Source organism: Stenella coeruleoalba (genome assembly GCF_951394435.1).
Source record: "Stenella coeruleoalba genome assembly, chromosome: 5".
Taxonomy (NCBI): Eukaryota; Metazoa; Chordata; class Mammalia; order Artiodactyla; family Delphinidae; genus Stenella; species Stenella coeruleoalba.
The window spans coordinates 53,780,961-53,803,433 of record NC_137150.1 but is presented as its reverse complement, the minus strand read 5'-3'; the positions used below and the strand labels follow the sequence as shown (position 1 = coordinate 53,803,433).

The 22,473-nt window shown below is 36.3% G+C and overlaps 1 protein-coding gene across 9 annotated transcripts in view; it reads right to left on the bottom strand.

Annotated features, from left to right (window-relative positions):
* NAALADL2 (N-acetylated alpha-linked acidic dipeptidase like 2) overlaps positions 1 to 22,473 on the bottom strand; it is a 1,497,545-nt gene that overhangs the window by 430,925 nt on the left and 1,044,147 nt on the right. The gene's annotated exons all lie outside the window — the stretch shown is intronic.

Sequence of the window (22,473 nt, the reverse complement as noted above, 5' to 3'; positions counted from 1 at the left end):
CTGGGGTCCGCGCCCTCAGCCGCGGCTCGCGCCCGTCTCTGGGGTCCGCGCTTTCAGCCGCGGCTCGCGCCCGTCTCTGGAGTCCGCGCTTTCAGCCGCGGCTCGCGCCCGTCACTGGGGTTCGCGCTTTTAGCCGCGGCTCGCGCCCGTCTCTGGAGTTCCTTTAAGCAGCCTTCTTAAACCCCTCTCCTCACGCACCAGGAAACAAAGAGGGAAGAAAAAGTCTCTTGCCTCTTCGGCAGGTGCCGGCTTTTCCCCGGACTCCCTCCCGGCTAGCTGTGGTGCACTAACCCCTTCAGGCTATGTTCAAGCCGCCAACCCCAGTCCTCTCCCTGCGCTCCGTCCGAAACCGAAACCCTAGCCTCAGAGCCTCAGCTCGCAGCCCCGCCCGTCCCGGCGGGTGAGCAGACAAGCCTCTCGGGCTGGTGAGTGCCGGTCGTCACCGATCCTCTGTGCGGGAATCTCCCCGCTTTGCCCTCCGCACCCGTTGCTGTGCACTCCTCCGCGGCTTCGAAGCTCCCCCCTCCGCCTCCCGCAGTCTCCGCCCGCGAAGGGGCTTCCTAGTGTGTCGTGACTCACACTTTAAATGGGATGGTATTATGATTGCTGAGACCCTTCAGATGCCTTACTCTTGTGGTGCCCAGAATCCTTCCTTCCAGGTTGGGCACTAGATAATTCACTTGTGGTAAATAGGACCAGGGCGATGGAGAATATAGAAAAATACTGAAAATCTGGAAGTCTACCAATAAAATAACTCCCTCAAGACATCCTACATTGACACTTAGCAGTCAATACATCTCACCACATACAGAACTTCAAATGAACTTATGCTGCCATTCTTAAGTCAGAGCTCTCAGCTAAGGCCAAACCTAGAAAGGCACAAGAGCAGCAGACCTAGTGAGGATAAGAAGAGGACGTCAGGAAGGGGGTCACCAGGAAAACAAAAATCATGGGAATACCAGATGCGTCTTAATGTTCTGAGAACATATTCACAGCAAGATCAGAGAATTAGCATTTGAAGAGGTTCGAGATATACAGAAGAATGAAAAATCTATAAAATGAGACAACTATTAGTTTCAAAGGGAGCAAAAATTTTCTCGAGAAAAATGCAGTCATCGTACATTGTGAAAAATATTCACACAGAGTAATATAAATAATGACTTTTTAATACAAAAATGGATATAATTCTTTAGGAAAAAAGAGAAAAGGGCAAATGTCAGGGATGAAGGTACATGGAAACTTATGAAGGAAAATTAAATCTTTATCTTCCATAGTGGTAAGTCAATATAATAAATACAACTGAAAAATGTATTCAGCTCTTAAACATACTATTGGGAGGCACAGACGTAAATATGAAAAGTAGGTAACAACTAAAAATGTTGAAAGCAATTAAGTGCTTGCCTTTGGGACAGACAAAGGGGAGAGAAACACAGGGAAGGATGGGAGAGAAAAGGTGACACACTTTTATAAATGAAGCTTTATAGAAATATCTATTTATATTCATCTATAACTTTGAAAAAATAAAAATTAAATGAAAATGAGAGAAAAAACTATGGTAACACAAGAGAAAAATTACACAAGTACTCTGAGTAAAGAGATTGGAGAGAATAAATTCTGCATAAGGAAAGAACTAAAAAATATATGCTTATTCGGTTTATATATTCATACTGACTCAGAAAAAGAAATACACAATGGAATGACTATCAGGCAGCCAATAATGCTTGAGAATACAGAGCTATATTTTTCAGACCTTTATTAGGGAAAATAATTGCCACAGGTTTTCTCAGAATTTAATTTGGTAGAACTGCGTGGGGGTGCAGATCTCTACAATACTGGTATACAGGCTCCAGGAGAAAGATTATAAATGAGAAAATATGTTACGGAAGCATTTCCTTAATTTATCATCAGGAAAACCACAAGGCTAAAATGTGGTATTTAGCTTGGGCCTATGGCAATCACAGAAGTCATGGCTTTGAAGAAAAAGTAATGAGATTTAAGCTTAGGATCGTTTTTGTTGTATAAACACAGAGCTGGTCTCATAATTTAGTAGCCCTTTTAATATGGATATACAACTGTGCATTTTGACCATAGTATAGTTCATTTGACCCTAGTGTAGTTCATAACCATTTTCGTGTCATAGTACTGAGACTGGCTATATAATTTGCAAGGCCCAGAGCAAAATGACAATGTGGGGCCTCTTGTTCAAACAGTGGGAAGGATTTCAATACGGCAATAGCAGGGAAATGAATCAGGTGTGGGCGCTTTTGAGAGCAGATTGCACACCCGTGAATCGGGCCCTGCATGGTTCACACAGAAGATGCTAGCAGCCGTGCAGCCAGCTGAGGTCAACTGAAAGGGACTTTCAGACCACAAGGAAGCTGCTGTCCTGAGTTGCTGTTTCTCCAGGATGCACCTGGGGCCATGGTGATTAATATCTCAAGGCACAGACATTATACCTCACTCAGCGTGCCAGCTGGGAGGTCCTGATACAGCCATCTCACTATGGTTCTCCCAGCATGTATTTTCTCCCTCAGCCATTACCTTTGAAATTTATAGTGTACACAGGACAATGAGATAGTATTTATGAGAAATGTACAGTCTGTTATTTTGCAGTTTTCATGGATGTTAGGTGCTAACATGCTGCCAACACAAAATGAAACGTCTTAAATGCTGCATGATTTCACCACTCTTCAGTTCAGATACTGAACTTGCCAATCAAGGCCCTTCACCATCTCAGACCTTATATTTCCAACATTATTTCCTACCATTCCTCTCCATATATCTTATGCTAAAACTTAAGCTATCCCCCTACATATTCTGTGATTTAAACCTCCATGTTTTTACGTAACCCATTCCTTCCACTTTACTTGCTCTTCTCATGTATCTCACGTCTGAACTATGCATTTCCTTTAAAGCCCAACTCATTTTCCACAAGAAACTTTCTCTGACACCTTCAGCTCTATGTGATATATCTGCACCTTTTTTTTCAGTGCTTGCCGTTACTAATTAACATTATCGCTATGTAAAAACATTTTGGTTTCCCCTCTAAACTCCTTAAAGAAAAGGACCAAGTCTTCTACATCATTGCATGACACACAATGCTCAGCACGTTGCCAGGATCATAACAGGAGCTCCATAATTAATGGGAGGAAGGAAGGAAGGAAGGAAGGAAGGAAGGAAGGAAGGAAGGAAAAGAAAAAGAAAACAAAGAAAGAAAGAAAAGAAAGAAAGAAAGAAAGGAAAGAAAAGAAAAGAGAGGAAAGGGAGAGAGGGAGGGAGGGAAGATGGATGAACAATTTCTTGAAAAATAGTTTAACGTCTCTGTCTTACCAGTTTTCTGAATACCTAGAAAATGGAGCAGGGGTACAACTGAAAAAAAAATAGAATTCTATTAATTCTATGCTTGTTGAACATTAGTGCTTTCTCCCCAGCTAACTACTCTCAAAACCTTCAAAACCCATTCATCCCGGGCTTCTCTGGTGGCACAGTGGTTGAGAGTCCGCCTGCCGATGCAGGGGACACGGGTTCGTGCCCCAGTCTGGGAAGATCCCACATGCCGCGGAGCGGCTGGGCCCGTGAGCCATGGCCGCTGAGCCTGCGCGTCCGGAGCCTGTGCTCCGCAACGGGAGAGGCCACAGCAGTGAGACGCCCGTGTACCGCAAAAAAAAAAAAAAAAAAAAAAACATTCATCCCAATCAACTCACTAATTAACTTTGCTCTAAAATTACCTTTGTCTGGGTAAAAAAAGGTATATAAATAAAATTATCTTTGAGATATAGTTAAAGTTAATAAAAAAATCAATAACTTTATTCTTTTTTTTTCCTCCACAATGCCCTATTAAGCGTCTGAAACAATGCATTTAAAAGTTAAATGTGAGTGAACCCTAAACAGTAATTGGACATACCAAAATCTTTGATTTTTTGTACTGCGTGACTAGTAGACTTGCATTCATTTTGAAATATCTGAAGTAAGTGGTTCATTAATTTTTCACCTTCAGCTTAATGGAAATTTGACAAACAGTTCACTTCTAAGAGCAGATACTAAAAGCAGGACTTTACAGGACGCAAACACTGTTATAGACAGAAGTTATTTTTAAAAAATTCATTTATTGAAGAATTGATAGAATTTCATTTTCTTACATGATTAAGAGACTTTGAATAAAACCAAATACATGTACCATTTTTATGCAGTTATATTTTAAAGCATTTATAAACTATAAGAACCCATTAGATATGAGCTGAAAATCAGGTGGATTATGTACCTTGATGCAAACGGTACCATCCAGAAAATATTTGACATTATATTTTAGCATTTTAACTTTTAGATTATAGCATTTATATCATAGCTTGTACACTGTGTAGGCTCTATAAAGACTGACACTAAGTTTTATTTTAATAGATAGCTAGTTCTCTCTTCACTTTATGAACTCTTTGTAATCTAGATAAGGATCCAAATCGATTCATCCCATTCAATAATCCAATCCTCAGTACAATGCCACATGCATACAGTAGAAAGAGCAAACTGGATATATATACAGAGTCCCAAAATTGACTCACTGTTTGAAAAGTAACTTATAAATAATTTCACTATGAGAAGACTGTCATCCCATCTACTATACCTGAACAACCAAGGTAACACTGAAGGGTCTTCATTATGCGATTGACTGAAATAAAAATAATACATTAGCTCAGAGGCCTAGACCCTGAACCACAGTGGCTGAAATCGAGAAGAAATGAGATTAAAAATAAGTAAAATGGTTTATTATTGTACATATGTAATAGGATTTCATTATGCTTTTTCAAATCATTGATGCCCACTTCAAGCCCATCTGCATATAACGAAAATATGTTAGCTGCCAGCTTTGTGTGTGTGTGTGTGTGTGTGTGTGTGTGTGTGTGTGTGTGTGTGTGTGTGGCGAGACGGAATTCTTTTAAAATCAACTGAAATGTTAGTGTATAAAGCAATGCCAATTACCCAACCAGTATCAGGAAAGATAAACCTTCAGAGACCAGAAATCTTAGACACTGGGATCCTCAGAATTAAGGCACTGAGAGGAGGGATAAGGTAAAGAATGTGCTGGTAAATAAAACAATAAGGGCCTTGTATGGCTCAGTGATGAGAATGTGCCGCCTTTGGGGAGGACAGCACGATTTCCAAATTGAGGTGTGTAACTCAGCCCTCGGCACCTGACTCTGTGTGTGTGTGTGTGTGTGAACATAAGATCAGTGCTACATGATGTAACCATGGACCCTGCAGATCCTTCCTATTCAGTGTGTAGTTCTTGGACAAGCAGCAGGGGCAGGACTCATTAGAAATGCAGAATCTCAGGCCCCATCCCAGCCCTTCTGAATCAGAATCTGTAGCCTAACAAGATCCCCAGGTGACTCATGTGCACATTAGATGAGCAATGGTCTAAATCACTATATATTTTTCTGTAGCATAATTGATATAATTTTCATAGCAAAGAAGATATAAAAAGTGTGATGAAGAGGATGAAGAATAATAGACTATGTTTGCTCACCTTACCCCAAATTAAAGATGACAGAGCCTTTGACTATATTAATAAACTCCAAATCAGCAGTTTTTTCAGAGGGTCTCCTTCAAAATGGGTAACAGGTCTGTGCATATGCTGTCACTAAATAGCAAGTTTAAATTGGACTGAGAACATTTCTTTTTGGTTCTGCTCTTTTCTCAAAGATAAATTTGTTGATTTAAAGATCAAAATTACATTTACAACACTTTATTTCAGTCATGAATAAATATTACAGTCTCTAACTGATTTGAATTTCTCTTCTACATTTTCAGCTATTCTAATTCATTATAGTAAGAGACTGACAAACCTAAAGTGTAAATACTTCCCATTTGCCAGAGAACCAAGCAATCAAAGAGCTTAAAAAGTAGAGATTTGAAGAATACATTTTGTGCTGCACTTTTATGAAAAAGACTCAAATATCAAATGAACAAGCTGATATCAGCAATGTTATCCCAGAATATTTGATCTGACTTTCTCCAGAGGACTGCCACTTTGACAGAAATCAGACCATTAAATATTCGGCGTGGATGTTTTTTCACTTTTATCTTAGCTCACTAAATTTAGTTATTTCCCTGAAATGACCAGCACACTAAATTGGCTAGTCATTTTGTTATCCTTGTAAATACAGCTGATCCTTTATTATTTCAGTGTCTCATAACCTGCTGGTTATATCACCATCTTCCTTCAAACTAGTCAAGTTCAGCACTGTGTTGTTCCGATTTTTATTAAAAATGAAATACATACATTTAAATATGCTTTGTGCTACGCAGTCTTCTCAGAGCTTGTCCAGGCTCTCTATGTGTATACATATATACATACATACACAAACATACATGTATATACATACACACATGTATAATTATTTTTAAGGATACAGGATTTTTATTACTGACAGCTATTCTCATAATTAAAATGAAAATTACTATTTCATGAGTTTACGTCATATTTCTTGCCTTCTCTCAAACTAACACAAATTGTAGGTCTAAAAGCTGGCTAATGCCAGTTTACCCAACTCTTAGATGTCGCTTACTCTAGGAAGCTTGGTCCTCATATGTGTCCCCCCGTAAGTCCTTGCTTATACACTTAGTAAACTGGCTCTGCTCTAATTTCCTTTTCACTTTCTACTCACTGGCCAGAGTATAGTATAGATATCTTGAGGGCTCATTCACTGGTCTATTGCCACGGTTTAGTACACTTCATAGTAAAAGGGAGGGCACAGTGAATATTTTTTGAATGAATGATCACATCAGTATTCAAGTGAGTAACTCAGTTTCGTCTACTCATAAGCCTAAAACTCATGACTTATAGCACAATCACAAAATGCTAAACATGAAGACAGATGGTCTCGTCGCCTCATTTCCTTGGTCCTCTCTCAAGCTAAAGCGCCCTACCACGTTCCCTAGTAAATATCATAATATTTAAATATTTAATTACCTTTTAATAAAAATAATTTAATTAGCTTCAGCTGATGAATTATAAAAAGTCATATTTAGTTTTACATTAAAGAGAATAGAAAGTGACATACTCATTTATAAAGCAGTATCTGTATATTCTGACTTTAAAAGAGCATACAAATTATGTAGAGTCAACTGTATTTTTAAAAAGTAGTATATAAAAAAAGTCTTTGGTAATAATAATTGATTAATTTATATTAATAACTGTTCATTTAATTTGAGCTCTACCTTTCCAATTAGTTTATTCAAAGGTACTGATCACAGATATGACACAGGCTCAGAAAAAGCTAGAAAAGCTTTCCCATCACTAAAAATATTTTCCTTTAGGTTTAGACATATAAACTCAAGATTTATATCAGTAAAGTGAAATTATTTGGGCCACAGGAAACTAAAATTAATTTAAATTACCATAATTCTCTCCCCTGAAACAAATACACTTGGTCATTTGTATATCTGTGGTTATGCAGCCTTGGAATTTGTTCTAAGCTTGGCAAACATTTAATTAAAGAAGAGTTTGTATTATATTAAAAAGTTTTGATTAATGTGCAGTTAAGCAAGGTGCTAGGCTTCTTTTGGTCATTATACAGGACATAAGCATAGTATTTAATTATATTGTTAGCTGAAATCTGGCATGTCCTATAATTGAATTGATTATTATTTACAGAATTATGAGAATATATTTTTATAAATAATTTGTTTTTTAATAGCTTTAAAACACATTGATATAATCACTTCAAAGTCCACTGCTATGTTTCAGGTAGATGGTGGTCATCATTAACAACATGTTTTCTAAAGATATTTTTGTAGTATGATCCTTTCTACTCAAAAAATAGGACTTCCTTTGGCATAGGGTTTTACATCACTGAATTTATATTTATAAATTTGTCATTTTAAGTAAAAATGTAGATGTACAATGGCAGTAGTAATATTCAGATACTGACAAATGTTTTCTTAATTTTATTTCAGAAGAATAAGTGGTTACATGAGAACTGATTCCCTATTCCACATAACTCTAAATATTTCTATTCTTTTGTATTCATCATTTGTCTACTCCAAGACTATTTCATTCCCTAAAGCATTCTAAGAACATGAACATTTGGAAATAAACTATAAACTGTATCATAAGAAAAACAAACTAACAGACAGACAAAATATTTAGTCTGTTCTTTACTTCGTGGAGAGTAGTCTAGATTCATAACTGGAATAATTGGCCATCTGCACATTACATGTAATATAAGCAAAGCAATCCTCTTCAGAGGCATTCCCCCGAGAAATTTCCCATTTCAGACTTGAAGCGTGTGAACATTGGAATGATTTGCAAAGTTTCTTATTTTAGAAAAATTACAGTTTGCAAAGATAGAAGATAAACTATGTAGATGTGTTTTGTCTGTTTTTTGGTTGCTGTGAAAGTATGAAGCCATTAATTTACAATAAAATTCTTCTTACCAGATTGTAATGAGAACACATTATTTTATGAGACTGATTAGATGAACAGGCAGAAAACCAGTGCATTATTTCTGGATTAACTTAGTTTTTAGATGTTTTCTGATAGTAAAAATGGAAAAAAAAATAGTAACCCTTGTTCTTCTGATATAGATGTTAGATTAAACGAGCTATCTATATGAAGAGCTTCCCAGCTTTTCCTGGCTTCCTGTGTATTTTCTGTTGTTGAAGTGCAAATACTGACAAAACAAAGGGACAATGGTCTGGATTCCAGAGACCAAAACCTGCTCCTTACTCTGTCTCTAATTGGAAAGTGACTCGGAGAAATTTTTCACCTCATTTACAGCCTTAAACTCATCCTATATATAATGTCTAAGGATTACCATTTCTAAGATTTTGATTCTAAACTTGTTCATGAGCGATTGTTTAAATAAGCTAATAGTTTCCTCTCCAAACTGTGTTTCAGAATAACATATGGAATTTTATAATCCTGATATGAATTTAATAAAAATCTTTCTCATCTTTATATTGAAAGAACTTCTTTGTATTTACATGGTTACATCTAAATTTTAGGTAAGATTCCACTGTAATTACAGAAAAGTTCCTCATATTTGGAATGGGTAATATGAAAGATTTCAATCAATTCTCTTCCTGACTTATTATTTTTCTTAAAAAAATTATTTAAATTATTTTTACTATTAATCACACAAAGAATTATGACTTGAAAAATTTCCCTCTATTATCTTGCTGTAGTGGTAGTGTGTCTTCAGAGAAGATACACCTGGAAGAATAAGATGGAGATTTTTAAACATGTGCCATGGAAAAAATTCCATCAGCTAATAAGCCACAGATTGATCATCAAGAATTGTGTGTACATGGAACTCAAGTCAGAAATATTCTATTATTAATTCTTCCTCTGAATTTATGTATATGAGAATTTTCTTACAGAAGAGTCCTATAACTTGAATCTAATTTAATCAAATTGTTTAGGATGTACATTTTCTCAAAGTATTTTACAAAGTGGAGCCTAAATTCACATCCAAAAAAATTTGCCTATTTTCTTACTAAGGTAATATTTTTTACTGTATTAAAAGGTTATCTCACTAAATAATGTCTTCTTTGAAGTCACAGCACAGGCTGTAAAGAAACAGTGAGAGACACAGTATAGCACTAATGGTCCAGTTAATAAGCTAGGGTGTTTTTAAGGATAGGAATAATGTCTCTGTTAGTTGTTGTATGTAGGACTTCAAACAGCACCAAGTACAGTTACCTTTTAAAAGCTTTTCCATGATAATGGCGCTTAAACAAACTTCAAGACTATTCACTTTGGCCTAAATTTTCTTTCTAGATTCTTCATTTAATCTTCCTAACAATCCAATGATGTCATATTATATGCTGAGCTACACATCAAGGACCTTCTGGGTCCATCTTAATTAACATCAGTCCCTGACTGGTAAGTGGGCAGCATGTCAGAGCTCAGCTACAAAACAATTACTAGAACTGTCCTCTTTACCTATGTCAGGTTTTGAATGATTCTGGCTTTGATAGGATATTTTATACAAGTTTCAAACTAGAAAGAAAATGTGAATGAGAGAGATGACTCCAGACAAAAGAATCAACATGATTAAACTGGCCATGATGGGAAAACAAAGGTGTGAAAGGGAGGGGTAAGGAGCCATCTGAGGGGTAAGGCTAACTGAGATCATCATGTATGTTGTAGATTAAGGTGAGAATTAGAGAGAGTCCTTATTGTTTTGTGCCTTGTATGACAGATAAGCAGTATGGGGAATAGTAAGTACTGGGCTCTTGGATAGGGTACTGAACAGAGAATTGGTAGCATGAAAGTGGGTTTTAGAAATATTGATCTGAGAGTACTATGCAGAAAAGGACAGAACTGGAAAAGGGAACACAATAAAAACAACACACATAGATCCCATTTTTTCCAGACACAGAGTTCAGTGTTTAAAATATTATCTCATTCCATTCCCAAACTTTAAATATGATAATACAACTTTTCAAACTGGTTACTGTTATTTCCATTTTACGGAAATGACTCTAAAGCTCAGAAACTTAGAAATGCTTAATAGCTGGTAAGCAACAGAAGTGGACTCACAGTCCGCTTCCTATAGACTCTGAAATGAAGGCCCTGGTGTCAAAACTGTGAGAAGTTATTGCGGTTTCTCAACAAGAAGTAACACCTCCATGAAAAAAGATGTCTCTGGAAGTAGAAAGGTAAAGGTCCACATGAAAAGCCTACACGAGCCTGCAAAATTTGGCAACCAATTAAACAGAGTCGTGCCAATAAGGTAACAGAGTAAGAACTAAGGTTTCAATCCTGGATTTCTAGAAGAATGAAAGTCCTATTAACCACCCAGATTCAGAAGGAAAACTGTCCTCAAGGTAAAGAGAAGTCAGAATATTTCAAATAATTCCATGTAGCATTTGGCTTCTTGGGACAATTATTACTATAAAGCCTTTATAAATAAAGTAAGAAATCCTTCTCACCTGTTCACATTACAGTTGGTTGTTTTCTGAACACTGCAAATACCTGAACAATGACATCCTTAAAACTAGAGTCTCCCAGGCCATCAGATGAGGACAAAAGCTGTCAAATTAGGATTAACGAGAGTGGCCATAAAGTGCTTTGAGCTCCACAGAAGAACAGATACAATATAAATGAGCCACATTATTCCTGTGACAAATATTATCCATATACTGTCTAACAGAACTGAAAAAAATGCAATTTCCTGTTGCACCTTCTGATACTGCATACTGTCCTGCTATAACTTCTTTTAATTCTTTTGAGTTTCCTCTGGAGGGGGAAGGGGGAAATAAACACTTCTGCTTCATGCTCAACTTGTGGAGTGTACTGAGATACACAAATCAGATAGATAAGAGGATAGTCCACGCCCACTTTCTCATAATACTTTTGGAATAAAATGAACTAAAAAGAGAAACACACTTGCAAGGTGGCTTCAAAGAAAAAATAAATCATATGAAAGCAAGATGTCTATTTTTAGAATGTTTTATGTTAAAGTCAAATTCAATTTTCAGTACAAAAGAAGACATCAACTACCTTCTGCATGCATTCAGGATTTATTTGAACTATTTGAAATTTCAAAATTATTTCAAATTCCAATGAAAAAAATTAATGATGCTAGATTTATAAGATCCCATATTATATCTGTACAACCTATACTGATCAAGTGTTGACATTAATACTGAATAGTTCTCCATAAGAAATTCTAAAAAGATTAACTAATGTCACACTGATGCCATATCAAAATATAAAGATTCAGTAGTCTAAATCTGAGTTTTAATTATCAACAAGAATGCATATACTCTTTTAAATATAGTTACAACAAACTTTAAAAAATCTACCTCTATACTAATCTTATAGGTTTAGCAATTTATGTAATATTGAGATGGGAAAATCTCAGTGCGGAAATAATAACGTGTAGAGAAAAGTACAGTTATTCACTGAGCCTATTCTGGATAACAGAGATATAAGTAAGACATAAGATGTTAATATCTCTGAGACTCATCGTACTAATTTTAGCTGGATGACAAACTAGAGTTATATATAATTTAGTTAATAATATGAATTGGAATATTAGAACACAAATCTGAAAGATTCTCTTTAACAGTGGGATTGAGACAGAGGAGATTGGTTAAAGATGGCAGAGTAGAAGGACGTGCGCTCAATCCCTCTTGCGAGAGCATCAGAATCACAACTAACTGCTAAACAATCATCAACAGGAAGACACTGGAACTCACCAGAAAAGATACCCTACATCCAAATACAAAGGAGAAGCTGAAACGAGATGGTAGGAAGGTCACAATCACAATAAAATCAAATCCCATAATGGCTGAGTGGGTGACTCACAAACTGGAGAACACATACCACAGAAGTTCACCCACTGGAGTGAAGGTTCTGAGCCCCATGTCAGGCTTCCCAGCCTGGGGGCTCAAGCAACAGAAGGAGGAATTCCTAGAGAATCAGACTTTGAAAGCTAGCGGGATTTGATTGCAGGACTTCAACAGGACTGGGAAACAGAGACTCCACTCTTGGAGAGCACACACAAAGTAGTGTGAGCATCAGGACCCAGGGGAAGGAGCAATGACAGAGGAGGAGACAGAGAGGAGACAGAACCAGACCTACCTGCTAGTGTGGAAGGGTCTCCAGCAGAGGTGGGGGGTGGCTGCAGCTCAAGGTGGGGAAAAGGACACTGGCAGCAGAAGTACTGGGAAGTAATCCTTGGTCTGAGCCCTCCCAGAGCCCACAGTTAGCCCCACCAAAGAGCCGGGTAGACTCCAGTGATGGGTTGAACTTCACTGGTGGCCAAACAACCAACAGGGAGGGAACCCAGCCCCACCCAACAACAGACAAGCGGATTAAAGTTTTACTGAGCTCTGCCCACCAGAGCAACAGACAAGTGGATTAAAGTTTTACTGAGATCTGCCCACCAGAGCAGCTCTAACCAGGACCAGTCCCTCCCATCAGGAAGTTTGCACAAGCCACTTAGATAGCCTTATCCACCAGAGGGCAGACAACAAAAGCAAGGAGAACTACAATTCTGCAGCCTGTGGAAGGAAAACCACATTCACAGAAAGATAGACAAAATGAAAAAGCAGAGGACTTTGTACCAGATGAAGGAGAAAGATAAAACCCCAGAAAAACAATTAAATGAAGTGTAGACAGGCAACCTTCCAGAAAAAAGAATTCAGAATAATGATAGTGAAGATAATCCAGGACCTCAGAAAAACAATGGAGGCAAAGATCAAGAAGATGCAAGAAATGTTTAACAAAGACTTAGAAGAATTAAAGGACAGACAAACAGAGATGAACAATACAATAACTGAAATGAAAAATACACTAGAAGGAATCAATAGCAGAACAACTGAGGCAGAAGAACGGATAAGTGATCTGCAAGACAGAATGGTGGAATTCACGGCCACAGAATAGAATAAAGAAAAAAGAATGAAAAGAAATGAAGACAGCCTAAGAGACCTCTGGGATAACATTAAACACAACAACATTCGCATTATAGGTGTCCCAGAAGGAGAAGAGAGAGAAAAAGGACCCGAGAAAATATTTGAAGAGATTATAGTCAAAAACTTCCCTAACATGGGAAAGGAAATAGCAACCCAAGTCCAGGAAGGGCAGAGAGTCCCAGGCAAGATAAACCCAAGGAGAAACACGCCGAGACACATAGTAATAAAACTGACAAAAATTAAAGACAAAGAAAAATTATTGAAAGCAACAAGGGAAAAATGACAAATAACATACAAGGGAACTCCCATAAGGTAAACAGCTGATTTCTAAGCAGAAACTCTACATCCAGAAGGGAATGATATGATATATTTAAAGTGATGAGAGGGAAGAACCTACAACCAAGCTTACTCTATCTGGCAAGGATCTTATTCAGATTCAACGGAGAAATTAAAACCTTTACGGACAAGAAAAACCTAAGAGAATTCAGCACCACAAAACTAGCTCTACAACAAATGTTAAAGAAACTTCTCTAAGTGGGAGACACAAGAAAAGAAAAGGACCTACAAAAACAAACCCATAACAAATAAGAAAATGGTAACAGGAACATACATAACAGTAATTCCTTTAAACATGAATGGATTAAATGCTCCGACCAAAAGACACAGGCTTGCTGAATGTATACAAAAACAAGACCCATATATATGCTTTCTACAAGAGACCCACTTCAGATCTAGGGACACATACACACTGAAAGTGAGGGGATGGAAAAGTGTATTCCATGCAAATGGAAATCAAAAGAAAGCTGGAGTAGCAATACTCATGTCAGATAAAATAGACTTTAAAATAAAGAATGTTACAAGAGACAGTGAAGACACAATGAAGACAAGAGACAATGAAGGTCACAACATAATGATCAAGGGATCAATCCAAGAATAAGATAACACAATTATAAATATATATGTACCCAACATAGAAGCATCTCAATACGTAAGGGAACTACTAACAGCTATAAAAGAGGAAATCAACAGTAACACAGTAATAGTGGGGGATTTTAACACCTCACTTACACCAATGGCCAGATCATCCAGACAAAAAATTAATAAGGAAACACAAGCTTTAAATGACACAATAGACCATATAGATTTAATTGATATTTATATGACATCCCATCCAAAAACAGCGGATTACACTTCCTTCTCAAGTGTGCATGGAATATTCTCAAGGATAGATCACATCTTGGGTCACAAATCGAGCCTCGGTAAATTTTAGAAAATTGAAATTATATCAAGCATCTTTTCCGACCACAATGCTATGCAATTAGAAATCAATTACAGGGGAGAAAACATAAAAACACAAACACATGGAGGCTAAAGAGTATGTTATTAAATAACAAAGAGATCACTAAAGAAATCAAAGAGGAAATCAAAAAAATACATAGAGACCAATTACAATGAAAACATGATGATCCAAAACCTATGGGATGCAGCAACAGCAGTCCTAACAGGGAAGTTTATAGCAATACAAACCTAACCCAAGAAAAAAGAAAAATCTCAAATAAACAATCTAACCTTACACCTAAAGGAACTAGAGAAAGAAGAACAAACAAAACACAAAGTTAGCAGAAGTAAAGAAATCATAAAGATCAGAGCAGAAATAAATGAAATAGAAACAAAGAAAACACTAGCAAAGATCAATAAAACTAAAAGCTGGTTCTCTGAGAAGATAAACAAAATTGATCAACCATTAGTGAGACTCATCAAGAAAAAGAGGGAGATGACTCAAATCTATAAAATTAGAAATGAAAAAGGAGAAGTTACAACAGACACCACAGATATACAAAGCATCCTAAGAGATTACTCCAAGCAACTGTATGCCAATAAAATGGACAACCTGGAAGAAATGGACAAATTCTTAAAAAGGTACAACCTCCCAAGACTGAACCAGGAAGAAACAGATAATATGAACAGGCCAATCACAAGTACTGAAATTGAAAGTGTGATTATACATCTTCCAACAAACAAAGTCCAGGACCAGATGGCTTCACAGGCTAATTCTATCAAACATTTAGAGATGAGCTAACACCCATCCTTCTCAAAATCTTCCCAAAGAATTGCAGAGGAAGGAACATTCCCAAACTCATTCTATGAGGCCACAATCACCCTGATACCAAAACTAGACAGAGATACTACAAAATAAGAAAATTACAGACCAATATCACTGATGTATACAGATGTACAAATCCTCAACAAAATACTAGCAAACAGAATCCAAAAACACATTAAAAGGATCATACACCATGATCAAGTGGGATTTATCCCAGGGATGCAAGGATTCTTCAATATACACAAATCACTCAATGTGATACACCATATTAACATACTGAAAAATAAAAACCATATGATCATCTCAATAGATGCAGAAAAAGCTTCTGAAAACATTCAATACCAATTTATAATAAAAACTCTCCAGAAAGTGGGCATAGAGGGAACCTACCTCAACATAATAAAGGCCATATATGACAAACCCACAGCAAACATCATTCTCAATGGTGAAGGACTGAAAGCATTTCCTCTAAGATTAGGCACAAGACAAGGATGTCCACTGTCACTGCCATTATTCAACATAGTCTTGGAAGTCCTATCATGGAAATTAGAGAAGAAAAAGAAATACAAATTGGAAAAGAAGGAGTAAAACTGTCACTGTTTGCAGATGACATGATACTATACATAGAGAATCCTAAGATGCCACCAGAAAACTACTAGAGTTAATCAATGAATTTGGTAAAGTAGCAGGATACAAAATTAATGCACAGAAATCTCTTGGATTCCTATAAACTAACAATGAAAGATCAGAAAGAGAAATTAAGGAAACACTCCCATCACCACTGCAAGAAAAAGAATAAAATACCTAGGAATAAACCTACCTAAGGAGGTAAAAAACCTGTATTCAGAAAACTATAAGACACTGATGAAAAAAATCAAAGATGACACAAACAGATGGAGAGATATACCACATTCTTGGATTGGAAGAATCAATATTGTGAAAATGACTATATTATCCATAGCAATCAACAGAGTCGACGCAATTCCTATCAAATTACCAGTGGCATTTTTTTTTTTTACAGAACTAGAACAAAAATCTTAAAATTTGTATGGCGACACAAAAGACCCCAAATAGCCAAAGCAGTATTGAGGGAAAAAAACAGAGCTGGAGGAATAAGACTCCCTTACATCAGACTATACTACAAAGCTACAATAATCAAGACAATATGGTACTGGCACAAAAACAGAAATATAGATCAATGGAACAGGATAGAAAGCCCAGAGATAAACCCATGCACCTATGGTCAAATAATCTATGACAAAGGAGGCAAGGATATACAATGGAGAAAGTACAGTCTGTTCAATAAGTGGTGCTGGGATGACTGGACAGCTACATGTAAAAGAATGAAATTAGAACACTCCGTAACACCATATACAAAAATAAACTCAAAATGGATTAGAGACCTAAATGTCAGACCAGACACTATAAAACTCTTAGAGGAAAACATAGGCAGAACACTCTATGACATAAATCACAGCAAGATCCTTTTTGACCCACCTCCTAGAGAAATGGAAATAAAGACAAAAATTAAAAAATGGGATCTAATGAAACTTAAAAGCTTTTGCACAGCAAGGGAAACCATAAACAAGACGAAAAGACAACCCTCAGAATGGGAGAAAGTATTTGCAAACGAATCAACAGACAAAGAATTAATCTTGAAAATATATAAACAACTCATGCAGCTCAATAACAAAAAAACAAACAACCCAATCCAAAAATGGGCAGAAGATCTAAATAGACATTTCTCCAAAGAAGACATACAGATGGCCAAGAAGCACATGAAAAGCTGCTCAAAATCACTAAACATTAGAGAAATGCAAATCAAAACTACAATGAGGTAGCACCTCACACCAGTTAGAATGGGCATCATCAGAAAATCTACAAACAACAAATGCTGGAGAGGGTGTGGAGAAAAGGGAACCCTCTTGCACTGTTGGTGGGAATGGAAATTGATACAGCCACTATGGAGAACAGTATGGAGGTTCCTTAAAGAACTAAAAATAGAATTACCATATGACCCAACAATCCCACTACTGGGCATATACCGAGAGAAAACCATAATTCAAAAAGACACATGTAGTCCAATGTTCACTGTGGCAATATTTACAATAGCCAGGTCATGGAAGCAACCTAAATGCCCATCGACAGACGAATGGATAAAGAAGAGGTGGTACATATATACAATGGAATATTACTCAGCCATATAAAGGAATGAAACTGGGTCATCTGTAGAGAAGTGGATGGATCTAGAGACTGTCATACAGAGTGAAGTAAGTCAGATGAGAAAAACAAATATCATATATTAACACATATATGTGGAACCTAGAAAAATGGTACAGATGAACCAGTTTGCAGGGCAGAAATATAGACACAGATGTAGAAAACTAACATGGACACCAAGGGGGGGAAGCGGTGGGGGAGGTGTTGGTGGGATGAATTGGGAGATTGGGATTGACATGTGTACACTAATATGTATAAAATAGATAACTAATTAGAACCTGCTGTATAAAAAATAAATAAAATGAAATTCAAAAATTCAAAAAAAAATAAATAAAACAGTGGGATTGAAATCTCTAAGTTCTGTACTGAATACTTCAATTAGAGTATATTTTAAAATAATACCATTGAGGCTGTTACAAAGTCTTCAATGCTTTCAAGTTCCCAAGTTAACATACATGTAAGTGCTAACACACACACACAAACATATACACATATACATATATAACAAAAAATAAATCACATTATAGTTTTCTAAAACATGCAGATTAATTACTGGAAAATAGTGTAATTTAGGATGGTGGTTGACAAAGGCATGATTCAAAGACCAAAGAGTATGAAATCAGGATATTGAAGATAAAATGATTCACAAAATAATAATCTCTATTTCTCTTCTGCAGCTAATAGGGAACTTTACTAATTCTTAATTATCTGAATAGAATACATTAATGCCTTCTTATTACAAAAACAGGAACATTGCAAATAAAGCTAAAGGTCATTCTGATCATGCCTCACATTTCAGCCCTCCATACCACTACCACCAACATATTTTAAACTTTATATTCTTTTCATATATACAAAATTTTAAATAACTATGTATTATTATTTCCTTTTCTTTTACTTAAATGATATTGTAATATAATTATAACCGTGGTATTTCTTTTCACTCAACAAAGATTCCTTAAAGATATTTTTCATGTAAGTTTGCAGAGATCTATTTTATTCTTTTTGGATACTGCATAGAATTCCATAATTATAACATTTCTTAATTTATTTGGTCAATTCTAAATTTTGCTACTGCAATCAAAATCTTCGTGAATATACTTGTACATTAATCCACTTGTACATGTGTGAGGGCTTCTGCAAGGCTGCTACAGAGAAGCAGATTTGGGGTAAGAGGATATATAAATTTATAATTTTAATACACCCTGGTATGATGTCCTGCAAATTGGCTATACATATTTTCATTGCAATTAGCAGTATAGGATAGAACTCATATTCCCTATCCTCCCCAAACCTTCTAAGCAAACGAAACCACATATGTGAAGGCCCTGAATTATGAAATAACGTGGTGTATTTGAGGAAGCAAGAGGTCAAGCATGACTGGAGTGATGTAAAAGAAGGTCACAAAATCATGAAAAATATTAGGGCATGAAAAAGGTCTTGTCTTTAAGAGCAATGTAATCAATTAAGTGACTGTACTTCCCAGGGTATTTGTGAAAAACTGAGAACACTGAAAAATACTGAAATGCATAAGGAAAAATAATAAATGTAATACATATACATCCATATTTTTATGACCCACAAATCTTCTCTACCACCTCCAGTCCTACTGTCCTCTCTCCATCCCTCTCTGAAAGGGACTAATATCATGAACTTGGTTTGGTTAAGCTCATTCAATACATGCTCTGTATTTTAATGTCACCCTAAGCAATCAAAACAGACTTCAAAACATGTTGAGTGGGGAAAAGTCAAATGTAAGTATGTATGCATTTGTGTGTGTGTGTGTGTGTGTGTGTGTATACACACACACATATGGTTATGCATATTTTAAAGGATAACAGCAACAAATATAAATGTTTTATATATAATAGAAGAGCATGGCATAATCAGACTTGGGGCTTTGAAAACTCATTAATAATTTATCAGAGAATGAATTGGAAGTTGTAAGAGAGGACACAGTGAGATCAGTTAGCAGGCAGCTGCAGTTGGCCAGATGAGAATTAATGTTGGCTTTGACCAGGGCGGAGACAGTGAAGATGGAGAAAAACAGAAAGATTTAGAACTTACTGTAGGAGGTAGAACTGCTAAGACTACTTGAAAAGATACAGGAATTGAAAGAGTAGTAGGAGTCTAGGAAACTTCTGGATTGAGAGTGCTGGTCAACTTCTCCTCACCCTCCACATGCTTAGTTAACTCTGGGCTGAACTCCTCCACCCCACATAACCCCCTCCACCCCCGTGCACGCACAACCATCCACTCAGGTATTTCTCTGCCTTTCTGCCCCAGTATAAATTTTCTGAACTGAGAAGAGATTTTATTTTGTTGGATGACAAGCAATAGTAGTTGTTCTAGGGACTGGGCATTTTGCTCTTATGAAATGGAATGAAGTCTGAAATCTTTGAGAAAATGCATACTTTTATATTGCTGTAATTCATTTTTCATTTCAGTATTATAAAGCAGAGAATTTTTCTTGTTTTTTCCAAAAAAAAAAACACTTTTCTTGAACATCTCTTTTACTCTAGTTATGTGCTAAAGGTACAGACATGACACTGAAGTCAAGCTACAAGCCATCATGGAGACTAGGATCAAGTAACCCGGCAGTTTCTGGAAGAGTAAAATGCAAAGTAGGGTTGGAAATCATGGGGATGCTGGAAATATTCTATATATAAACATTGCTAATGATTACACAGCTATAATCATGAAAGGTTCAGCAACCTTTAACATTCAGATTTGTGTCCTTTATGCTCTTCCTTATATGCATGATTTAAAAAAAAAAGTGAAAAAGGTTGGGTCAGAAAAAAAATGCTCCACATAAACACACACAAACAGTTAATATGTAAATGTGAAAGAGATTACAAGTCCACATCTCTACAACTTTCATTCTATAAATATAAGAATTTATATAATACTGTATAAGAATATACAATAGCATGAGGAACATTAAACAATATTTGGGTATAGATGAAAGAAAATTGAATTACTTGAATGTTTTCCTACCTGAGATGCGTGGTATAAAAGTAGACAAATTCAGAAAATATGTCTACTGAAACAGGCTAAAGAAATGATAATCATTCTGAAAAGCAAGAAATCTAATATTTTTAAGAATATGAGATGTACATCAAACAGAAATGATGAGTTATTCAAAGCCAGAAACAAAATTATTTCAAGAAACGAATACCAAGTAAATTCTTACCTTCCAGTGTTGTGAAAACATATTAGTGTTGCCCTGGAAGTTTGGCAAACATGTTTGATAATTTTCTTACCTGAAAGTAATGTATATATAGGGTATGTATCTGCCTCAGATCAGCAATTACAACAGTATATGGAGAAAAGAGAGTGGATCATTTAATAAGTGTATCAGTGTGTCAGAAAGAATGTAAGGAAAGAAATTCATTAATCTTTACAACTTTTTTTTCATTTTCTATTTCCATAAATGCAGGGTATTCAGGGTGCTTAAGTGTTAGAAGCACAAATACCTTTGCAATATGTTATGTGAGAATCAATCCCAAAAAACTACTTGATATAATTTCTTTCATCTGTGTTGTTACTTTTTAAAAATAGGTTTTCAGAGGTTTTTTCAAGTTGATTCAGCAGATTGATCCTTTCTGAGCTTTTAAGTGGTAAAGAAGTGGACAGCAGTACATAGTTAAGGAATAAATTCATCAGTCACATTTTTTGTTTTTTTCTTCTGTCATAAGCCTTAGACTACCAGAAGTGAAGATTTTTGACCTTAAATGCCTGAGTTCAAAACCAGTCTGGCAATCTTTCAAAAATAATTACCTCCTAACACTCATCTCAGGTCTGAAGAGGGCATCATGTTATTCAGGTCACTGAGTCAATGCATCACAAATCCAAGGATGGGCTTCTATCTCCACCAAATGTGGCACTTTCCCTGTTACCCTGTCAGCTGCACAGGTGCCATTAGAAAGACTCAGCTGCTAGTTATTTTTAAAGCAGCAAATGTGTATAAAGATGGGAAGCTGAGGGAAAAAAAACAGTTTGTCAATAGAAATGATAAATGCATGTTTATTATATCAGAAATACTGTACACTGAGCTCTGTGAGTGGGAAAGGTTAAGGTGGGAGTATGGTTTTATCATAGTTAGAGTTGGTTTACTTTGTAATTGCAACCGTAGAGTCAAACATTAATTACCCTAAAACCAATTGCCATAATACTGTAACTACAGACCTGTGTGCACTCTTGCAGATATATGTGCACAAACTCGTTTATAGTCTATGTGTGTGAGTGCCTGGGGGGTGAATCATATGCAAACAGAAAGAACATGGGAAGGAGGAATTCATAAAAGCCCTGTCTTTAAGTGGGCCTGACCTTATAGAGGTGTAACAGTGACAAAACAAAAGTCATTGCCGAGCCACAGTATTCTTCACCCGGCCATTGAATATCAGAAGTAGCATTTCAGTTCTCTATGACAGACCCTATGCTCTCTCATACTCCATAAGACAAAAGTCTGAGGTTGCCAACCTTCATTCAACTGTATCTGTCTCAGAACTCATCCCCACCATGAACTCTTCTTCCCTCAGCGGCAACATAAGGGGTTGGGTCAGTGGATGATTTATATGCATCTTTATTCTAACAACTATAGAATTTTCAGTCTCTCCACATATTAGCTACAATATGGATGATACTAGGTTTGGGATTTTTTTTCTTCAAAATTATTTAAAAACACTGGAATATATTATTATTGTTAACAAGTAGAAGTCATG